This window comes from Pipistrellus hanaki (assembly GCF_964339955.1).
Source record: "Pipistrellus hanaki genome assembly, chromosome: 1".
Lineage (NCBI taxonomy): Eukaryota > Metazoa > Chordata > Mammalia > Chiroptera > Vespertilionidae > Pipistrellus > Pipistrellus hanaki.
In genome coordinates, this window is record NC_140503.1 from 161,416,364 (window position 1) to 161,436,949 (window position 20,586).

General features: G+C 47.2%; 2 protein-coding genes across 2 annotated transcripts in view; both read left to right on the plus strand.

Moving 5' to 3' along the window:
* Positions 1 to 20,586, plus strand: part of TMEM150C (transmembrane protein 150C) — a 319,396-nt gene that overhangs the window by 79,345 nt on the left and 219,465 nt on the right. The gene's annotated exons all lie outside the window — the stretch shown is intronic.
* The window catches only part of SCD5 (stearoyl-CoA desaturase 5), a 129,861-nt gene that overhangs the window by 11,840 nt on the left and 97,435 nt on the right, over positions 1 to 20,586 (plus strand). The window lies entirely within an intron of this gene.

Here is a 20,586-nt window from a genome sequence, read left to right on the forward strand (position 1 = left end):
ATGAAGTCACAGCCAGATTTCTGTTCTCTTGCCTCAAATTCCACTTTGTGGGGCATTTAAACGTCTCACATAACTCACCCAGCAGGTACTTTCTATTTGCACAAACAACCTAGGAAGAAACATTTTACTTAGGAAGTTGCTACCCATATGATCAGGGAAACAAAACAGTAGCCTTTGGCTAGAGCATTTGGAAAACTGGATGTTGACGTGCAGAAGGGGGAAAATGCTCTGATACAGCAGGACTGTAGTGGAGCCATTTGTGGAAAACCTTCAAGTCAGATATGGTACTTACCAGTAAGGTCAGTGCTTAGCGCTGCCCCTGTGGGTGGTGGCTGGGTGGCTTTACCAGGGGCTGGTCATCACTCTCCATGTTTGAAGGTGACATTGATGTGGTGATTTTCTGAGAGTGAAATTTTCTTGAAATGGTGCGTGTGTGTGTGTGTGTGTGTGTGTGTGTGTGTGGAATCTAATACCAACAGACTTAGAAATGAAGCTAGACAAGAAGAGAGTTTAGAACTCAGTTTTAAATTTATTTTCATCTTCTATCACTACCTGTTATATGAATATCATCATATAACATCACTTACAATTTGACGTTGGTTTTAGCCTGATTCCCTGGAGAGCCAATGGCTTACAAATGCAGCCTGGGACCCAGTGAGCAAGGTCATCTCCAATGGCACCCTCCTCCTCCCCCTCATCGAAAAGCATTCATTAAGCCAACAATTAGTTACGGATGGTCCTGAGCCAGGCTCTGTGTAAAAACACCCGAGACCCAGTCTGTGATGTGCCCTCGTACCGTCACCAACTGTGTTCTCGTGGCATGGGTAGATGAGGGAAACGACTCTTCTTCAAAAGTTCCATGCATGCAATTAGAAATGGATTTCTAAAATTTAACTGTTTCGTGGAGTGGTTTTTCAATCCATTCCTCTAAGAAATAGGCTTCATAGAAGCTTCTGCAAGGTGGTTATAATGAAGCTCGTCTCTATTCTCAGCCTGTGACTCAGTTGAGTGTCCCCGAAAGCATTTGTTTTGCCCTGGAGTCTCTGTAAGCAGCGGGAGATATTTATTAGCCAGTGTGAATAATGCCCACATACGCTTCCCCCTTTCACCCCACCGATCAAATCCGTTGTGTTGGGATCAGTAGCTCTTGAAAAGTGGGTGAGTCGTGAACATTTTTGAGCGACATTCAAATTACTCCGGGTCTTGACTCCATCTTGGAGAGGAATAAGTCACTGTCCTCTGAGTATGGTATAGACTGGATGTGAACTTCACCTTGGCATGGCTCCCGCGAGGGTTGGATAAACCACAGTTATTAGAGCTGATATTCCCTCATGCGTCACTGTTGCTCTATCAGTTGTTAAAATAGCTGGCGCCTTTGAAAATACTCCTGGAATTCCCAACACCCCAGGAGCTAACGAGTTAATCAGTTGCAAGGCTTACATCTTCATTGGCTTTGAATTGTATTAATTGGCTGGTGCCCTGTGGGTTGTTAGATATTTTTAATATCCCCTCTGCGTATGCTTCCTCTTGCTATCACTTGAGCCGTATAATCTTTGGCTTCTCTCACAATTCTATTCTAATTGAATGAGACTTTTTTTTTTTTTAAAAGCAATCTACCATTCTGGCTTAAATTTATATTCTCAAAACCATGCAATGAAAGGTACTAGAGTCTAATCTAAATTCTGAGGTTTTAGGTAACTCATCTGTCCTAATAAAAACTCCTTTTGTGATAGAGGCAATGTGTGCCTGAAAGGTGGTTTTAACGTTCTGATTTATAATTGCCTTTATATGAGATTTCCCCCTGAAAGAATTGGTATTAATTTTGTCACCAGAAAAAAAAAGATACTGTAAAAATAAGGTTGTAGTTATTTCCTTTTTAAAATTTTTATTTTAAAAAATATATACAGTATATTTTATTGTTTTGTTTTGTTTTTTACAGAGAGGAAGGGAGAGGGATGGAGAGCTAGAAACATCGATGAGAGAGAAACATCAACCAGTTGCCTCCTGCACACCTCCCCACCGGAGATGTGCCCGCAACCAATGTACATGCTCTTGACTGGAATCGAATCTGGGACCCTTCAGTCCGCAGACTGACGCTCTATCCACTGAGCCAAACCGGTTTTGGCTGTAGTTATTTCCTTTTGGTATTAGCTGAGAGGACAAGATGTGGAGCAGGGCACCACACATTCAGGTGGCTCTCTTAGCTCCGTGGTCGGCAAACTCATTAGTCAACAGAGCCAAATATCAGCAATACAACGACTGAAATTTCTTTAGAGAGCCAATTTTTTTAAACTTAAATATATAGGTAGGTACATTGTTATTAACTTAATTAGGGTACGCCTAAGCTGGCCTTTGCTAAAAACTCAAGGGGCCGAAGAGCCACATGTGGCTCTCGAGCAGTGGTTTGCCGACCACTCTTAGCTCCAACTCCCTGGCCTGTAATGCTGTAAATGGTGTCTAGGCTCTCAGGGTTGGCGCCACCCAACCCACACCTGAGGCTTGGGACAGGAAGTTGTTCCAGTGGTAGGAAATTCCAAACACCCAAAGTAAAGATTATAGTCCGTACTCGCCTACACTCTCCGCTCGCCTGGAATTTTCTTGTTTGTAACTTTTTACTTTGATATATAATTTTAGAAACATAGGACAGTTGTAAGAATAGTATAGGGAATTCCTATATCCTCTTCCCTGACTAAACAATTTACATCTTGTCCCATTTGTTTTGTTGTATTCTCTACGTGTATGTATACACACGTGTGTATTAGTTTTTTCTGAGCTCACTTGAGAATAAGTTGGAGACACCACGGCCTTTTATCTCTAAATATTTCAAGATGTATTTCCTAAGAATAAGAATAGAATCACGCAGAGTTATCAAAACCAGGGATGTAATCTTGATATTATTATCTGTTCCACAGTGGATAGTCGCTGAACAAGCGGCTGCTGCAGGTCCTTCTCGTTTCCTTCTCACACAGGCTGATGCCTGAGGGAGGTGAGGGGATAAGGACCTGGAGTGCTTTGGGGGTGGGCTGGAGTGAGCTTGTCTTCTGGGGGCAGGGGTGGAGGTGGGCAGAGGTGCTTGTATCCCCCCTTAGATGCCTAGAGAAAACGGAAGAGGTGAAAGACAAAAACTAAACTCTGGAGAAAGCCTTGTGAGCCCTAGGCAGAAACCTTCCCCCAGCGGAGAGGACCCTGAGACCTCCTTTCCCAGGACCGTGAGGACCCACTGGGTGTAGCAGCTGCTTATTCAGCGCCAGCAGGACCCCCCACCTCCAGGAAGGACCAGCCCAACGGGGAGGAGGAGTGACCATTATTCTCACTCCCTAACAGGTAGCACCTTGGTGCTGTCCGTCTGCTGTCTAGATGTGCTGGGCCCTTTAGATCTGTTTTCTCTAAACATGGAGGGTGATGACGGCCTGCCTAAGGCCCCTTTCATCGCTGAGGGGAGTGGCATGAGCTGAAGAGCAGACCCTGCTCTCATCCTCATGGCCCTGCTGCGTGGGTGGCAGGAGGCATGCAGCTCTGCTGGGGACCAGGCAGGTGTTAGGGGGCACCCTGGATGGGCTCCTGAGCCCTGGGAGACAGAGGGCCCTTGGGAATGTGTCTGACCCCCCACCGCCTGGCTCTGGGCGCTAACTGTGTCTCCCAGGGGCTGTGGAGGGCTGATCCTCGCTGCAGCCTGTCAACGTGGCCATGTGACAGGCGGTCTCTGCCTGAGGGGTGACCACCCGCACCTCAGACAGGACTGTCAGAGGATATTTCAGTTCTTCCCGCTGTTTGTTTCTTGGAAAGGAGACACACTTTCTTTTTTAAAAATATTTATTTTATTGATTTTTTACAGAGAGGAAGAGGGGGGGATAGAGAGTTAGAAAAACCGATGAGAGAGAAACATCGATCAGCTGCCTCTTGCACACACCCTACGGGGGATGTGCCCAAAACCAAGGTACATGCCCTTGACTGGAATCAAACCTGGGACCTTTCAGTCCGCAGGCCGACGCTCTATCCACTGAGCCAAACCGATTTCGGGGAGACACGCTTTCTGAGTTCTTTTTTCTTTTAGCTCTGGTGGTTGTCAAGATCTTGGCTTGCATAGATCTGGGGCTCCTGCAGCCTTCTTGGGGGGAGCCCTGCTGGGCTTCCTTCCTTCAGCCTCCGGAGCATGCAGAGAGGAAGGGGCAGGGCAGAGAGCCTTCCAGGCCCAGCCCGGTGGGAGTCCTCACTGGGAAGAAGAAATGCAAAGCACCAAAAGCAGAGCTCCCCTGCCCGGGGCCCAGACTGCCCCGAGGCGGGGACTGCCCTGAGAAGCAGAGGCCCCGTAGCTGGTCTCACAGGCCCTGGGGCTGCCAGGGCCTTCTTCCAGGGGCTTCTTCTGTCTAAGGGCTGGAGGGACAGTTTGTGTCCCGGCCTGCGGGACAACAACGGGGGCCCGCAGGAACCACCTAAGAGAATGAGGCAAACAAGGAACGCGAAAGAATGGGAGCAAGACAAGGTTCTGATCAAGCTCCGATTTTATTCTCTGAAATGGCTGTATTTATACAGCAGAGACAAAGGGGGGCAGGGCCGCCCATGCAGAGGGGTCCCTGGCAGTGTCCATGGGGGAGGATCAGGAAGGGGAAGTTGCAAAGATGTTAACATTCCAAGGTGCAACATTCCAAGGCTGGGCTATCTAGGGGGGAGGATCAGGAAGGGGAAGAGGCAGGAAGACAGGAGATGCTAAGCTGCAGGTTAATCTTTATCTTCTGGCCAAGCCCTCAGGGCACCACATAACTTCTGCTAGAAGGAACTTAATTCTATTTCCTTAAGACTGAGTTGCTTGCCTCAACTCTGCTGGCTCCCAACAAGTTTGCACTCAGATCCTTTTTGCTGATTAGCTCAAGTGCTAGTCTCCCACGTCTCTCCCTGGGCAGGCCATTCCCCAGTTGGTCTTAATTGGGTTTATGAAAAATATATATTTTCAAGCACAGAAGCAGTCCCCCAGGCACCACGGTGCTGGGTGTCGGTGCTGAACAGGCACACCGGTGTTTGGATCTCTGCTCGGGTTCGGGAGCAGGGAGAGCATTTCTGGGATGTGCTGTCCCCAGCCGGTTGGAGACAGGCTGGCTGAAGACTTGGATGTCTAATTAAATTCCACTTTCCATACATTCAGGGGCATGTGCCCAATGTGGGCCAGGTGCTGGGAGCACACGGGTGAGCAAGCTATTATTCCTACCAGAAGACGGCCAGTTTTAATCCAGTGTGATGAATGCCGGGACCGGAGGAGGCCTGAGGGGCAGGGTGGCTAGAGGCGGGGGCACTGGGATTCTTTTAATCCTATATAACAGTAACCCTTTGGAGCCGTGACAGAGCCCTAGGTCTTAGCTGCCGTTCTGAACAAAACTTTGAGAACAGAAGTATTTCCTAACTAATTTAGAGGGGAAGCTTGATCCAGCAAATTCATTTGGTGGCCAAATGTGACCTAACCTACTTCTGTTTATTCTGAATATCCTTATGAATGTGTGTGATTGGCGATGGACCCACCCCCTGACCAGTTTGGCTCAGTGGAGGTGCTTTTCTCTGCAGGAACCCAGTGCCAGAGGCGCCTGAGCTTCCACAGCACCAGCCCATCCGGAATCCATCCAGAATTCAGGCAGCACCCAGCCAGGTCGGAGGGAGAGAAGGCCTGGCGGTGGGGGCCAAGGGAACCATGTGGGCGGAAAGATGGACAGCTATAGCCGGTGATCTGGGACGGCCGCATATTCTTCCTGACTGGTGTGTGCCAGTGCACTCCCAGCAATCAGTTTACTGCCTTTGCTGGCAGCAGGCAGAAGCAATGACTTGGTTTTCCATCTCTTCTGTGCACCCGCCCCGGCTGAGCCGAGGTGTTAATTAGCAGAGAAGTGGCAGTGGCAGGCTGTAGGAGGGAGGGAGGGAGAGACTTGACAGAGGGAGGGAAGGAGCCAAGGGGCTGAGCTCCTTGCCTTAGAGGTTTTGGGATGTGCCAGAGGAATCAGCAGCAGCTCCAGAGGGGCCTTGGGGCATCCAGGGCGGCTGGGCCAGGCCAAGAGTAGTTAGAGCCTAAGGGTTTAGGGGCGGCTCCAGCCCTGCCCTGGGTGCCAGCATCAAAGCTTTGCTGACGGTTGAAGGGCACACTCCTCTCTTCTCAAAACTGATATCTTTCCTTTTAATTGGAATCCTGAGAGGACAGAGTGGGTGGAGAAGTGGGCAGGGTGAGAGAGAAGCCTGTGTTCTAGTTAAGTTTCCTCGGCAATGTGTTTCTTCACCTGCTGGGAGAAGCAGAGTGGAGGGAGTCCTGAGATCTAGGACTGCTTTCTTTTTTCCCCTGAGTAATTGTACTTTACATCTTATAAGTTAAGTAATACTTGTTCGTTGTACATATTCTGGAAAAACAAACATGCAAACGAAAACCAATTACCTGCATCTCCCCATTTGAGAGATACCTATTTTAGCATAAATCCTCCTAGACTTTTTTCCTCTATGCATAACTGTACTCTCACTCTCTGAAATTATAGTATAATCCTGTTAGCTCTTTTTGTTTATTGGCACATTATAGACATCTTTCCATGCCCATAAATGTGGATTGTAGATGGTTTTTTAATGACAGGGTAGTCTTCCAAAGTTTGGATATACTTACCCTCCTATTATTGGACATTTAGGTGGTTCTTTTGTTGTAGTTGTTGCTCTTATCAACAATGCTACCTTCTACTGGATTCATCTTCATGCACATTCTTAGTTATTTCCTCAGAATCAAGTTTCCACAGGATACGTTTCTGTGTGCATTTTAAAGGTTTTAGATCAGTGGTTCACAACTGGAAGGGGCATTTGGCAGTTTCTGGAGACATTCCTAGATGTCTAGCTGGAGGGAAGGCTGCTATTAGTATCAAGTGTACGGAAACCAAGGTACCCTAAACGTTCCACAATTACAGCACAGCCCTAAATCGAAGAATTATTAAGTCTAAAATGTTACTTAGCGCCAAGGTTGAGAAACTCTTCTTAGACACATAGATTTCCCCCCTGGCTTTATTGAGATATAATTGGCACATAACATGGTGTAAGTTTATGGTGTATAATGTGTTGATTTTATACACATTGCAAAATGATTCCTATCAATAGCTAACACCTCCATCCTATCACATAGTTAACATTTCTTTATTTGTGTGGTGAGAACATTTAAGATCTATTCTGTTAGTAACTTTCAAGTATCCTATATAATAAAAGGCTAATATGCAAATTGACCAAATGGCGGAATGACCGGTCGCTATGACGTGCACTGACCACCAGGGGCACACACTCAATGCAGGAGCTGCCCCCTGGTGGTCAGTGTGCTCCCACAGGGGTAGTGCCGCTCAGCCAGAAGCCCTGACCTGGACATCCCCCAAGGGCTCCCAGACTGTGAGAGGGCACAGGTAGGGCTGAGGGACCCCTCTGAGTGCACAAATTTTGTGCATCGGGCCTCTAGTCTATAATAATACTAGTAAAAGTGTACTATGCTAATTAGACTGGTTGTCCTTCCAGATGATCTTCCAGACAAAGCCTGGGCTGCGAGGGAAGTCCAGGTCCTGGGTGTCAGAGGGAAGCCCTGGTCTGGGTACCATAGGGAAGCTGGTGCCAGCAGCTGGGGGAAGGAAAGTCTACTCTTGTATGGATTTCGTGCATCGGGCCTCTAGTATGCTCTAATAGTACTAACTCTAATCATCATGCTGCATATTAGATCCACAGAATTTGTTAATCTTACTGATCTTATAACTGAAAGTTTTGTACCCTTTGATCAATACTCTTCATTTCCTCTGCCCTTCAGCCCCAGGTAACTCCCAGTCTACTTTATATGAGTTTGGCTTTTTAAGATTTCACATGTAAGTGAGATCATGCAGTATTTGTCTTTCTCTCTCTGACTTACTTTACTAGTGCTTAGCACAGTGCCCTCAAGTTCCAACTAAGTTGTGGCCAACAGCAAGGCTTCCTTCCTTTATTTATTTGTTTTAATTTTATTAATATATTTTACAGAGAGGAAGGGAGAGAGACAGAGAGTTAGAAACATCAATGAGAGAGAGTCACCAATCAGCTGCCTCTTGCACGCCCACCACTGGGGATGTGCCCACAACCAAGGTACAAGCCCTTGACCGGAATCGAACCCGGGACCCTTCAGTCCACAGGCTGATGCTCTATCCATTGAGCCAAACCAGTTTCGGCAAGGCTTCCTTCTTTCTCATGGCTGGATAATATTCCATCACACACACGTGTATTTTCATTCTTGGTAAGATTTGTGAAGCTTGGAGTGCCTCTGAGGAAACGAGGCAGAGGTATTCAGTTTAGTTGGCACTCAACCCAAACTAACTCAAACCCATCCTGTCTTCCACTTGCAGAAGGACTCGTGTGCCCAAGCCTTTTTGGAGGAGGGAGATGGCTAATATGAGCCACTTGGAACCTGTCCTTATATCCAGGAGAGAAAGAAGGGTAGGATTTCCTGGGAGGAGGTGCAGAGGAAACAGAGAGGCAGGAAGAGAAGGAATGGGGAGGGGGGTAGTGCAGGCCTGGACAGTGCTATCCTTGTTGCAATGAAAAGAGGATTGTATATATTCTTTAGGGACCTGAAGGCCAGTTCCGGGCACCGATGGCCCAGACAGGGAGCGCACATGCCGTTGGAGGGTGCAGGAGGAGGAAGGGGTCAGAGAGCTGCTATTGTCTCCCATGAAGCTGGCACAGGGAGTGTGAGGTCCTGGGTCCTGGGGTGCTGGCCAGGGCCTACCCATCAGGAATAGGAAGCATCAGCACTTCCTGTGCCATGTATTACAATGCTGTGAGATCCAAAATGTTATTCCATCCATGAAGTCTTCTCCTTAGGAGACTCACTGAAACTGGCTACTTCATTTACTTACCATTGGAATGTATCATAGCCATTTATTCACAACACGCGTATTTACCAAGCACCTACTAATGCCAAGCACCAGGAGTGGCAATGAATAAAATAGATGCTCATGGAACTCAGAATCAACAATGCATCAAGCAGTGCAAGTGCTATGAAGAGTGACATACAGAGTAGCACAGAGTAGGAGCACCCCAACTAATGGGGTGGGGGACCAGGAGTTGATGTCAGAGAATTTCTCGTAGGAAAGGATGTGTAAGTCAAGAACTGAAGTATATGCCCTGGCCTGTGTGCCTCAATGGTTAGAGCGTCGGCTCGTACAATGAAGGGCCATGGGTTCACTTTCTGGTCAAGGGCATGTATGTGGGTTGCAGGTTTGTTCCCCAGTCCCAGTCGGGGCATGTGCGGGAGGCAGTCAATAGATGTGTCTCTCTTACATCTATGTTTCTCTCTCCTCTCCTTCCCTCCCTGCCACTCTCTCTAAAAAAATAAATAAAAAAGATCTGAAAGACAGTTGAAGTTCACTCAAAGCAGAGGAATATAGATTTTTTTTTTCTGGAAGACTTTGAAAATATAAAATGTTCTGCTCTCCCCCAGGGCCATTTCAGTATCATCCATGAAAAGAAGGCAGTTGGACTAAACATGCCTTTAAAAATTAAGGTCCCTTTATTATTGTGAATATTTCCATCATATAGGAAGAGACTGGAATAACATAGCAAACATCATTATTGCAACCCTTTGTCCCTTCAGGTTAGTATCTTTGAAACAAAGGATGCTTCCTTTTCAGTTGTCCTTCACCCTACTTATAGTTTAGAAATTGATTTGCTCCAGAAGTTCATTGCTTTCACCCTTATTTATATTTTAGTTCTTTTTCTGGATAGTTATGTGTATTTATTGCTGTATTTAGAGGGCAGAGTTTGAGATGATGGGAGAAGTTAAATGGGGTTGCAACTATTTGTGAGGTCAAGGTTGTTAAGGTGGCTTATTGGGGGAAGTAGGTGGCAAAAGCATGAAAACAGCCCTTGCTTTACCTCTTTTCCTCATGCTCCTCTCTCTGCCTCTAGTGAAACTGTCTGCTTTAGGCAAAGAAAGAAGCAATGTGGGGTAACAAATGGGAGGTATCACCAGTACCAGTAGAGAATCTTCTGCTTGGCTTGCAGATGGCCACCTGTTGCGCTTATCTTTTCATGGTCTATGTACACGCACCCCTGACACCTGTGTGTCTTATATGGAAACTGGCCAGATTGTATTAGGACCCACTGTAACAGCCTCATTCAACTCAGACACCACTTTAAAGGCCCTGCCTCCAAATACAGTCATAGTTTGAAGTGCTTGGGGTTAGGGCTTCAACATAGGACTTTGTTGGGGAGACACACACTTTAACCCAGAATAGCTAGGGGCATTGTTTAGCACCACTGTCCTCCCAAGAATGTGTCTTTGGGCTTCCATGGACAGTATAATTGTCTGAAGGAGATGGTGCTTTCCCTGGCCATATGCAGACTGTAAGGCAAGAGGCAGGGCCGAGGTTGTGGGGCCACGGCTCGCCTCTGAGAGCTGCAGGGGAAGATGGAATGGGGAGGAAGGGAATCATAGCTACCCCAGAATCCTGTGCTGCCTCTACGGTTTCTGTTGAAGTTTCTGACAACAAATTGTGCCTCTTGCTAGATCTTTTTTTGTTAACTGAAGTGTCACTATATACAGGGTGGAGCAAAACTAGGTTTACAGGCGTTCATATGGAAAATAATGCAATAACAATAACACGAGAACAAACTCTGACCTCACAACTGGAAACTTACATTTGCCCCACCCCGAGTTAATGAAAGGAAAACTTCATGTAAACTGCCGAAACCGGTTTGGCTCAGTGGATAGAGCATCGGCCTGCGGACTGAAAGGTCCCAGGTTCGATTCCGGTCAAGGGCATGTACCTTGGTTGCGAGCACATCCCCAGTAGGGGGCGTGCAAGAGGCAACTGATAGATGATTCTCTCTCATCGATGTTTCTAACTCTCTATCTCTCTTCCTCTCTGTAAAAAAAAAAAATCAATAAAAATATATTAAAAAAATTTTTTTTATGTAAACAGTGCAATTTATTCTGCCAGCAGGAGGAGAACCAGCTGAAAACGCTGACCCTTCCAGAAGCCCACCAACTCGCCCTCCCCACCGGCTGCCTCTTGTTGCCATGGTGATGCTGGTTTCCAGCTCCTGGGGAGGTGCTGGCTGTGGCTGCACTTGGTTGAATGTTAGGAGACTGTGGCACTGGCTCATCAGTTGAGCCCCGAAGGTGTGAGGTTTGAAACTGGGGAGAGAAGAAAAAGGAGGCTGCTGAACGGTCCCGTGGGAGAGAGAGAAGGTTTTAGGGGCCCTGAGCTACATGATCTGTAACAAAGTTAGAGCAAGTCTATAGAGCAATTTAAAAACAGATGGGCTCCCTGAAATCACCCCTGTGTTTCCATGGCAACACCTCAGCAGACTCTGTGAGTTGCTAAGAAGGGTTGTCCCCTCTGTAGGGACAGAATCTCCTTGTCAACTAGAGGGAGAGGATCCAGGACAGAACCAATCAGGCCAACCTTGGAAGGAAGAGGACAGACTTTGGAATAGGTATTAGGTCCTTAGGAAGATTCTCCTGAGAGTCAGACCTCACCCCACGAGGGGAGATGTCCAAAGTCGCCTGTCTTGTGATTTTTAGGGAAGGGTGGGGGCACCTTCCTTCTTGCCGCTGGGCTTTGATAACCAGAGGTCATTGACTAACCCGTAATCCATTCATTGGGTAAAATATTTATAGGGCACCTCTCACCGAAATCTGCCAGGAGCATCCATCCAGCTGGTGAAATGGGTGTCAGCCACAATGAAGGTCAATTGCTTACATTTCTGTCAGAGATCTGTAGCAATAGAGGCTCGCATTGCAAATGTTCCAAATGGCCAGGGGCTTCTTTTCATCCACATTTTGGTTGTGTGTGCATGTGTGCTTAGGGCCCTGTGTAAGGTGTTGAGGTTCTGCCCTCGGAGGCGTACAGTCTGGGAGGAGCGGTAAGCATTGGCATTGCAAGAATAAGTGCTAATACAAATGGATGGTGCAGGCAATAAGCTCCATAGGAATTCAAAGGGGCAGCCTTGCTGAAACCGGTTTGGCTCAGTGGATAGAGCGTCGGCCTGTGGACTGAAGGTCCCAGGTTCGATTCCAGTCAAGGGCATGTATTGTACCTTGGTTGCGGGCACATCCCCGGTGGGGGGGTGTGCAGGAGGCAGCTGATCGATGATTCTCTCTCATTGATGTTTCTAACTCTCTGTCCCTCTCTCTTTCAAAAATCAATAAGATATATTAAACAAACAAACAAACAAAAAAACAAAAAGGGGCAGCCTTTCTTCCAGGGCTGGGGTGACCAGGGAGAGGGTGGTCGAGGGGGTGGGACTTGAACTGGGTGTGAATGAGGGCCGGACTTGGGGAACAGGGAGGATCTTGAAAACCAATAATGGAGGAAGTGGCGGAAGTACCAAGACAGGAGTGAGTGTGGAAGTTGCTCAGCGGGGAGGAGTAGACTTACTTGAGAAGAAGGGTTAATGACATGGAGAGTGGAAAATAAAATTGACTAGGGAGAGTCAGGGGCTCATGTTATGAGGACTCGGCAGGGCATGCAGGGAGTTTAGACTTTGTCATGTAGGCAGTGAAGGACTGTCAAAAGTTTTAGAGCAAGAGAGCGGCCATTTGTTTATGTTTTTGTTTTGCAAAGTAATGCTGTAGGATTCTTAATCTGGCAGCCTTGTATGGATGGTTTGAAGGAGGGAAGAAAGAGCCAGGAAGACTGGATGGGGTTAGGGTGGAGGTTGAGGGAATGGAAAGAAAAGGATGAGTGGATAGAATGGATGGAATGGTTGGATGGACCTTAGAGATACTATGAAGCACAGACTGTAACTGATTGGACCTAACAGAGGCGGCAAGGGAGAGTGTAAGGTCCGTAGGAAGGGAGTTTATTTATACCTTTAAGAGAAATGATGCTCACCAAGCCCTATGTTAATCAGGAAGATAAGAGGGAAATCCTTGCCCGGAAGTCGCTCACAGCCTAGTAGGAGAAGACAGGGGTGATGTCAGATGCTGGGACAGAAGCATGTATAAAGTACAATCGGGCTCACAGGAAGGAGGGGCCAGTTCTGGGGACGGGGCAAGAGAGGTGGCATCTTTATGAGATCACCTTGAGCTGACTGTTGAAAGGGGGCTTGCTTGAGAAGGTAAGGGTTATATGACTTCAGAGTTCAGTTTGAGGTACCTCAAGTGGAAAAAGCATCTATTTATTCGACTCATTCCTATGGAAGGACCCCTGTCCTAGGGCAGGAACTGAACAGAAATGCTCTTGAGGAACTGCCTGTCTAGTGTGTGTGTGTGTGTGTGTGTGTGTGTGTGTGTGTATTTGCCGGCAGGGGGGCAGGGGGAGGAGAAGGGAGATAGCATTCATTCCAGCATTCAAATATATGTGTTGCCCCCCCCCCACCCCCACCCCACTACTCACCAGGTGCTACCCTTGGAATGCAGGAGTGAACAGAATGGACAGAATTCCCTCCTCAGGGAAGCAGAATTGGGCTAAGTAGGAAAAGACAGTGTGAGAAAGGTGCTGGGGGTAGGGATGTAGAAAAAAAGAGAAGCGAGTTCTGACTGGACCCCCCTGGGAGGCCTGTGCTGTCAGGAAGCACAGGTGACTGACTGATGAGGCGACTGACGGGCAGTCCCATTAGACAGCAGAGGGAGGTGTCAGTGGGGAGCTGGGCGCAGGGTCAGGCCAGACTGCATAGTGAGCCCAGACTTCAGCATGTGCCTCATGATCGCGAGGGGATGTGCTCGTGTCTTGCCAGGCAGGCACCTCTGCAGCGGTGACAGCTGCCGACCCTGTGTGGTTTATGCTCACCAGGACTCCCTCTCCGTGGAGCCAGCCTGTCAGCCTCCTTTTCTGGGCTCTTCTTTGCTGGCTCTTGTCACTGCGTTTGCTCGAATGCTGATGGAGCCAGTTCGTCCCAATGAGCAGTGGTTCATTTGCTGTTCCACGCCTACCTTCTCAGGGCCCGTGTCCCAGCCAGCAACACCCACATCCCGCCACACTGACCCATGGCTTGCTTACTGGTGACACAGAGTCTCTGGTTGTCATAGGTTGATTTTTTTAAAAAAAATTATATATTTTGTTTATTTTTTACAGAGAGGAAGGGAGAGGAATAGAGAGTTAGAAACATTGATGAGAGAGAAACATCAATCAGCTGCCTCCTGAACACTTGCTACTAGGTATGTGCCTGCAACCAAGGTACATGCCCTTGACTGGAATCGAACCTGGGGCTCTTGAATCCGCAGGCTGATGCTCTATCCACTGAGCCAAACCGGTCAGGGCTGCCATAGGTTGATTTGCATCCCCCACGGATTCACATGTTGAAGTCCTAACCCTCAATATGTCACCGAGCTGCACCTCTCTGAGTGAGCCCGGGGACAGGGGAGGGCGTGGAGTGAGCCCACCGCCACCTCTGCCTCCAGTGCCCATGACCACGCGGACGGTGGTGCCCTTGGCCATGGATTCTGGACCGGAGCGAAGAAAGATGTTGGCTCTGCATTATAGGGTATAGTGCGAGGTGGCTGTGGAACCCGATTGGAGGAATCCAGCTCAGGCCTGTGTCCTCCCGGAACCTCCAGTCCCTGAGCCTCGGGCTGCTGCACCCGCACTAAATCATGACACTGCTTTACCTGTAGATAGCAGGTGGATAAAAAAGAAAAAAAAAAGAAAAAGAAAAAATGGTTGGTAGTGCAGGTCTAAAATCACTCACCATATGAAGTGACTTCTCTCCGTTTCCAGTTCACTGACTGGATGGCAGATTAAAATGTGAAAGTTTGAAAAATAAACCACACACCAACACAAAGATACATAGCTGTGCCAACCTCCAGTGTCTCAGGCATAGAATTAAATTTCACATGGCATTACCACATTTGAAGACTTGTCATCATCAGGCTGACCAGACAGATATGATTTACAGTGTTTTGTCTTTGAGAAATGAGTAGGAGAAATAAAATAGCAGTTGAGATAGCACATTAAAGAAAAAAAAAACCATATCTGACGGTGTTAAGAAGTCCTTGATCGCACTGTTTATATTGCCTCCTCTTTTGTCTGTTTGAGGAAACGCGATGTGTGGGACAGGTTTCCCCACTGAAATCTGGAAATTCAACACCCACTTTCTCCTTTCCTGGGCCTTTCATCTGCCCCCCACCTCCACCCACATTTTTCTTATTAGCTGTAGGGTTCTGTCTGCCTACGGGCTAATTTCGAGATCTGAAGGCAAAGCTAAGATCAGGTTCGAACCCCTCCTCCCCGCGTCTGTCTGAGTGCTCCCCTTACTCAGACCCTCCAGCACCTCATTGGAGTCCCTGTCTCTGTCCATGGTAGGGGTTTGGTGTCTTCCTGAACTGCTGCTCTGGGCATAGCCTTCCGGGGGGGCCTCCGCTCACTTCTGTGTCCTGCGCTCTGGGGCTTGTCATTCCTGTCAGCATCAGCGGTGAAATATAGGTCAGCCTCACAGGTGCCAGTGTCAACAGTAACAGCTTCCTCCCCGAGGCTTGGCAGGTTTGCAGATTGGCACGGGCTCTCCCCTTCCACCAACCCCACGTCCTAAATTGCTTCCTGGAGTTTGTTGCCGCCACTCTCCCGCGGAAGAGGGAACCCGAAAACAGGAGAGGACTGAGAGGATCTCTCTTGGCAGACTCCCTTCCAAAACGTGCCGGTTGCCTGAAAGGAAATTGTAAATAGATGCACCGAGCAGGTGTCCCTCCAGCTGTGGGGTGAGGAGTGCCGGCTTCTGGGAGCTTCAGCCCCGTTTTCTGTGAAAGTGGGTCTGGCACGGAGCCCGGGGGGCGCCCCCCTCCCTTTGGGGGGCATCCGGCGTGCCTCTCCGGGGCAGCCACGAGCTCCAGCAGTGCCGTTCCCCCACGTTTTGATGAAAAGACCCCCAGTCTCATCTTTCTCCGTCCTGATCCTTGCCTATGAGCTATCTCGGAAGATTCAGCTCCTTCTCTGTGACATCCAAATTCAGGAGGTGAAAAGCAGAGCCTTTTCATCACCACACATTTCTTTCCTCCTGTACCCTCCTCCTTGTTTCCCCTCATCCTTCTCTTTCTCCTGTTACTCTGACCTTCCCATGCATGTCCTTTTGCCTCCATTCCATCTTGCACTTCTTACTCCTGCATAAGTAGGAGATAAGTTATCCATCCCATAAAAGCCCCTGGGAGTTCAAGTCTTTGAATAGATTCCTCACCCCACCCCCATTCTCAGGTCTCATTTTTCAGGCTGGCCCGTGCTTGACAGGAGCTGCATTGTGTGTGAGAGGACCCGAGGGAGCCAGGAAAACTGACATTTGGGCGTTTCATAAGCCATCTCTGCAAAGCCCGGGCCAATCTTGAAACCTACTGGTGCCTTCCTCTAACAGCTGGCAGCAGCGTTGCTTTTTGTTGTTGTTGCTGCTGGCAGGCCCAGGCCAGCCTCCCATGTAAGCATTTTCCCAGGGTTCAATGACTCTGTCTGTCTTTGAGTCCTCCTGAGTTGGATTTTCTCGGAGGTTTCTTTCTGGGTGGGTGTGCGCCGGCTGCTGTTCCTCTAAACAGGGTGGGGAGAGGAGGAGGAAGACAGCTGAGAAGGGGACTGCAAATACATTTGGTGGGGCCCTAATTAGTTTGGCTCAGTGGCTAGAACGTCGGCTTGCAGACTGGAGGGTCTCAGGTTGATTCTGGTCAAGGGCATGTACCTTGGTTGCAGGCACATCCCCAGTAGGGAGCGTGCAGGAGGCAGCTGATTGATGTTTCTTTCTCATGGATGTTTCTTACTCTCCCTCTCCTCTCTGTAAAAAAATCAATGGAATATACTTAAAAAATACATTTGGCAGGTCAAACAGAAATGGTTACGTAGTTCTCTAAAGCTATACTCCAGGCCAAATGAAGTGATTTCTTGGAGAGTGAAGGAGGGGTCAGAAAAAGGTGAGAGACGGGTGACCCTCTGTGAACAGAGCCTTCTCCGCCTGCCACTCTGCCCAGGAAGAGCCAGGCTCCTGAGGAGCAGGAAACAGACCTTCCCTCCGCTGGAGCCCATCCTCTTGGGGATCCCCCGGGCACTTAGCTCTGTGGGGTCACCCCTCCCCCTGGCCTGCTCTGTGACTCTGGACAAGTCACGTGGCCGCTCTGCAATCCTATGCCTCCGTCTGTGAAAGGGGAGAGTCGGACAGGAGCAGTGCTACTCAGCTCTGGCTGCCGGACAGAGCCACTGGGGCCTGGGACCCTGCCAGCGGCCAGAGCTTCCTGATGGCTCTGCTCACAGGTGAGGGAGGCCTGGCTTTGGTAGCTTTTAAAGCTCCCTGGATGAGCTCCCTATGCCAGTTGTCAGCAAACTCATTAGTCAACAGAGCCAAATATCAACAGTGCAATGATTGGAATTTCTTTTGAGAGCCAACACTTTTTAAACTTAAACTTCTTCTAACGCCACTTCTTCAAAATAGACTCACCCAGGCCATGGTATCAAGGGGCCAAAGAGCTGCATGTGGCTCACGAGCTGCAGTTTGACGATCACGGCCCTATGCAAACGGCCGAGAAGCGCTGCCGAGACCCGGGTCTCTCACACTGGAGCATTCACATGAATCACGTGGGACCTTGTTTAACTCGGATCCAATTCCACACGTTCCAGTGGGGCGTAGGTTCTGTCCCTCTAGCAGGCTCCTGGTGTTCCGACCTCACTCTGAGCAGCAGCCGCCTGGATGGTTGTCACAGTCCTGATAGTATATATGGGTTCTTATTTATTTACTTATTTTTGGTAGGAAGAGGGGGAGGAATAAGTAAAAAAAATAAAATTATATATCGTATTTTCCGGCGTATAAGACGACCCCCTAATTTTACAGTTAAAACATAGGTTTAGGCCTATATTCACTGTATAAAACTACCCCCCCACTTCCGAGGCAACACCAGTTCTTTTTTTAATAGACCACCTCTCTGACTCTGGCCAATCTGAGCAGGCTTTTTTCCATTTCAAAAGTCGTCTTATACGCCAGAAAATACGGTGTGTGTGTGTGTGTGTGTGTGTGTGTGTGTGTATATATATATATATTTAAAATATATTTTTTTTGTTGATTTCAGAGAGGAAGGGAGAGGGAGAGAGAGAAGCATCAGTGATGAGAGAGAATCATTAATTAGTTGCCTCCGGCATACCCCCTACTGGGGATCAAGTCTGCATGTTCCCTGACTGGGAATCGAACCATGACCTCCTGCTTCATAGGCTGATGCTCAGCCAATTGAGGCTGGGCCAAAGAGACATAGTTTGGTGGTAGTGTGGATGAGCTCCCTTTCATCATTTGGGAAATGTGATCCAGTTGTTGGTGGGTAGGGTTCAATTTGCATCTGTTTCTAACATTGAAGTAGGTATATTTAGCACTGACAAAGAAAACGCGTGTGTGTGTGTGTGTGTGTGTGTGTGTGTGTGTGAGAGAGAGAGAGAGAGAGAGAGAGAGAGAGAGAAAGAGAGAGAGAGGGAGGGAGGAGGGAGGACTATGAAGGAGAATGTGTAAATGTATGGGCGCTCATATAGTGAATATTCTATACTGAGTGGCCAGATTATTATGATCTCTGAATGCATAATCTGGCCCCTCAGTGTGTGTGTGTGTGTGTGTGTGTGTGTGTGTGTCTATATATGAAGCCTGGTGCATGAATTTGTGCATGGGTAGAGTCCGCCAGTCTGGTCAGGGGGAGGGGACATGGGTGGTTGGCCAGCCTGTCTGCTAGTTGAACTCTTGATTGAGGGGACAATTTGCATATTAGCCTTTTATTATATAGGATATACACAGAGTGGCCAGATTATTATGCGTTCAGAGGTCATCATAATCTGGCCACTCAGTGAATGTTAAATGAATCTTAGGTTTGGGGAGATCAAAGAGTGACAAATGTCTAGGCTTCTCCAGGCCCAGTTCTGGTGAGGAGATGGGAAGAGGGCCGGATTTTACTGAGCGGGGATTGAAGGTGAAAATCTCGTTCCCAGAGCAGCTCCAAGGCTGGAAGATTTCAAGTCCTCAGTGCCATCCTTTCCTGTGCTAAGCAGCCATCTGCTCCAATTATTCTTGAATTATAGTGACAGCTTTTGGTTTACCCAGGGCTTCGAATCATCTGAATTTAGGAGCAGAAGTAAAACTATGCCTTTCTTGGTCAGAGCATTTCAGCTGGCTGCTTTTAAAAGGCTCTCTCCTTCCCCCCTCCCCCCACCCCAGCCTTGCTGTGAGCCACAGACACTGTCGTCATCGTGTCTGCCTGATTGCTGCACGATTACATGTGAATGTTAAAGTCAAGGTCAGCCGCAGAGAGATGCTACCTACGTCTTACTGCCTTTTCTCATCTTTGTAGAATGACAGATTCCCATACGTGAAAAAATTCTCCTGCTTTAAAATGACATTTAATTAAAATTAAACACTTCAAGCCTTGTGATAGTGATTCTTCTGCTCCCATAATCATGGGGATTTCTTTTGCTTTAGAATAGGTTTCCAACAGAGCAGGATTTCTTGCTAAAACCCACAATCCAGGACTTAGTCACTGTCCTATTTTCAGGGATTTTTGCTGATTTGTGGTTAAGGGGAGAAAAATGGTTTTCTAATAAATACATTTTCTAATCAAGAGAAAATATATTTCCCTCTCTCCATGGTTTTAATCCCCTCCCCTCCATCAGTAAAGGTTCTTTGTAGTTTCAATGAGCCTCTGGCCATAGTTCCATGAGCCCCGTGCTCTGTCCAACTGAGCAGGCTCCTGCTGTTTGCTGTGACCTTAAAATTTGGAGTTTGCAATGGTGCTCCTTTATTACATGATTTTTCAAATTGCAGGCTGCAACTCATGTTTTATATAGGTTATAGAAGCAATAGATTGCAGATAGCATACAAGAAATGAAATAGAAGAGCATAAAAAATCAAAACACGTCACACAAATAAGAGCTGATAGTATTTAGTGAAACCTTGTGTATGTACTATGTACAAATGCCCTTTTTACTATGGATCATGGAAAAGAGAATTTGAAATACTTTAGAATGTGTACTTCCAGGTCAAGGAGGCAAAGACATTGCATCTTGTATTCCAACTTTAGTTGATTTAATTGATTCAGAGGTGGTGTCTAGACTCTGAGAAGAAAGTGTTGGCTTGAATTAGCACTTGTTTGTTTTTTTGGTTAATCCTCACCCAAGGATATTTTTTCCATTGACTTTTTTTTTTTGAATATTTAGTAAATTCACTCAAGAGAAGCTTAAATGACAAAGAACTGAAAATACTAGCAATCTATAATCAATAGAACATGAATATAAATTAGCCAACTCTATGAACATTTCCAGCTAAGCATGCATACAAATACATATTCACCTCTTTTTTTATATATATAGGAATAACATATACATACTTGACAGGATGACTCTAGAAAAAACATTTCAGAGATATTAAGAAACATTCTCAAATTTTAAAGATGTGGAATAGGTTTTAACAACATTGCACATGAATGGAAACCCCTGATTAATTCCATAACTTTCATGCCAGAAGCATGGTTGGTTTTACTTATTTTAAAAATAGGTCTTGGTATCATATACATTGGTTTATTAATAGTTAAGGCCTTTTGTTTACACAGTATCTTACTGTGGACAAAGAACTTTTAGTATTGATTATTTGCGATGATATTTTAATCTTTCAGAGTCTTTCAACATAAGAAAATAGTTTGCA